General features: G+C 46.3%; 1 long non-coding RNA gene across 1 annotated transcript in view; it reads left to right on the top strand.

The window, feature by feature from the left end:
• The first annotated feature begins 2,149 nt into the window (after positions 1 to 2,149).
• The window catches only part of LOC143028253 (uncharacterized), a 110,738-nt gene continuing 109,936 nt past the window's right edge, over positions 2,150 to 2,951 (top strand). The window contains exon 1 of the long non-coding RNA XR_012966710.1: positions 2,150 to 2,222. This is a non-coding gene — a long non-coding RNA (uncharacterized LOC143028253). The remainder of the gene's footprint in view (positions 2,223 to 2,951) is intronic.

Below are 2,951 nucleotides of genomic sequence, written 5' to 3'. Positions count from 1 at the left end.
TGGGAGCTCAACCTTGGACTAAGATCGTTAACCTCCGAATGGAGGCTTCGTTGCCTTCATTAACATCACGGGTCAGAAGGCTGGAGGTCGACTTTCTTGCCAAGTTGGTCCAGAGCCCCAGGATAACTGAGCTGAGTCAGAGCCTTGTGACAGCTCTGGGACGGTTGGGTACTTTTATCCACTCCGATACCTGGCTGGCACAGGCGGCAGGGATCCTGGACTCCTTCAAGCTCACCAGCACTCTCCTTGAGAAAAGTAGGGACTCTCCACATCCAGAGTTCAAGCCCCCACCACCATGGCTGTCGATACCTGCAACTTTCGTTGTCACAAAGCTTCCCAGTAAGAAGAAGTTATGTGACCAGGAGAGAGTACGAGCGCAGGCCCTACAAGGCGTCCGCGCACTGTCGAGACCTGGAACGGCGGTCTATTACACGGATGGCTCCGTAGACCCCAACAGGCCTCGCAGTGCGGGGGCTGCTTTTGTGACGGATGGTCTGACCTACGGCAGGAGAGTATCTGATCATGCGTCCACTCTCCAAGCTGAGGCCATAGCGGTCCAAGGAGCGTTAGAGCATGCTCTAATATCTCGAGCTGGTCCTGTGGTAATCCACACGGATTCACAGTCTTTGCTAGGCAGCTTAGAATCGATACAGCCCAGCGACAATGTACGCCTACTGACCTCCATCCTAGCACTCCTGCTGAAGCTGCATCAGCAAGGCAGGAGTGTTACGCTCAACTGGGTGCCAAGCCACGTAGGTGTCCCAGGTAATGAGTTAGCCGACGCCGCAGCAGAAGCGGCGCGCAAAAGACCTGAAGTCGATGTTGTCGTCCCTCTCAGCAGAAATCAGTTGCGCCTACGCACCAGGGCTCTTAACCAGGTACAACGGTTCCTCGAGCACAGACTGGAGGCAGAGGTGTCAGAGAGGGCGAGGTGGTACAGGGCAGTCACAGACTACGAGCCCCTTGTACTTCCTCGCTCCACACCTAGAAAAGTGGAAACTCTGCTCTTCCGTCTGCGGCTGGAGGACCGTTGTTTCTGGCAAATCAAGACGAACCCCACACCAGAAGAAAAAAGATGCCATCATTGCCGCCACCCTGAAGCCACCCTTAACCACTACCTCAAGCATTGCCCCGCAACTGCTTTTCTGAGGAGAGGGCCTCCGACAACATCTGAGGGTCTTGTGCGCCGCCTATGCAGCCACTTAAGTCAGTTTGAACTGCGTCGGCTGGTGGAGTGTCAGCCCCCCCTTTAATTATTATATATACATGTCTCTGTTCGGAAGGGTGAATTCATAGCGATGTGCATACGTATATTGCATACGTATGCACATCTAATGTATGTATTAGTGTGTGTGACCAAGGCCACACACGCTCATACATTGAATCACCCCCCCCTTTATTTCAATATATATGCTTATTGTCCGGAAGGGTGTATTCATGGTGATGTGCATACGCATATTGCATACGTATGCACATCTAATGTATGTATGAGTGTGTGTGGCCAAGGTCACACACACTCATACATTGGATCACCCCCCCCCTTTTTCTTACATTATATACTCCAAGATGTCACCACCTACCATCATATTCAGTTATATTGAGAAGGGTGCATTCACGGAGATGTGCATGCGCATTCTTATGCGTGTGCACATCTTGTGAATGTATGAGTGTGTGTGGCTGGGCCCACACACACTCGTATGTACAATCACCCACCAAACGGGCTCACACCTAAAGCCCGTGGGAGCCTATCTCCCAAATTATACACACACACACTTCACAGCCGGCGACCAGTTTGAAGGAGACCACAACCCGAACACCTACTATATAGGTAAGATTGGACTACGGGTGCACGCTGCGATTATTTCAAGGGCCATAGTTTAATCCACTGCGCCACAAACTCTACTGAAATAGTAAAAGCTCTCAAAGTGTAATAACAATCATAAACCCTCTGAATGTGATATGGAGAAAATTTTATGAACTCTACATACATAAATACATACATACATATATATATATATATATATATATATATATATATATATATACATATATATATATATATATATATATATATATATATATATATGTACATATACCTGAAATCTTTTCATTCCTCCTGAAAGAACACTCGCGCTCCTTTTCCATAGCTGACTGCCGCCAAACATCTCGACTGGGTCCTGCCGCTATCAACGATAGTTCACCTGTGCATAAACGCAGTCTAAGTAATGATCTTTGTCTACCTATATGTGTGTATTTATGTGCATGCGTGTGTATGTATGTGTACATACAAACTTAAGTAGGCTCGTTAATTACAGGGACAATTGGAGAGATGTATTCTAATTTTCTCGTCTTTTGAATTGGGAATGAAGTAAAGGTGATTTTCTACCGTCTGAATGATATTACCAGGCGGCAAAGTATTGCAAATGTTAAAGGTTATTTCTAATCCTATCTCGAGTCTTTGTGATTTTTTTTCTTGGGTAAATAAAGTTGCCTGGTGACAAAGAATGTGGACACAACGAAACGCTGAAACTCCCACACCCTTCCCTCCTCACCCTATCAAACTACGCTTAACCTCCCCTCTCCCCTTCCCCCTCCTGAAGTCCCGTTTTAGTTACTCTTTCATAATCGTGGCGGCACATGCATACATTGTTGCAACGCCGCCTCTACTCCCACGCAAGGGCAGATATCTGGTCGACTGAAGTGGAGCTGTGAGCGTTACATTACAGATGAAAAGGTTGTTAGGAATCACATTGGTCCACTATTATCTGCTGATGGTCAACTTGAATATTCAAATGAAGGAATGTGTAATATCTTAAACAATTATCTTAGCTCGGTATTCGTAAACGAAACACCTCAAAGTGAATTCCAAACTGAAACCTGTGAAAAGTCTAGGGGAAACTTACTGCGGTAAATATAACAAAAGAAACAATTAAAAGGTGTATAGACAAACT

This window comes from Oratosquilla oratoria, chromosome 9, assembly GCF_046742065.1.
Source record: "Oratosquilla oratoria isolate Oo_2021 chromosome 9, ASM4674206v1, whole genome shotgun sequence".
NCBI classification, from domain to species: domain Eukaryota; kingdom Metazoa; phylum Arthropoda; class Malacostraca; order Stomatopoda; family Squillidae; genus Oratosquilla; species Oratosquilla oratoria.
The sequence above is the reverse complement of the archived record's forward strand: the minus strand, read 5'-3'. Positions and strand labels throughout refer to the sequence as shown.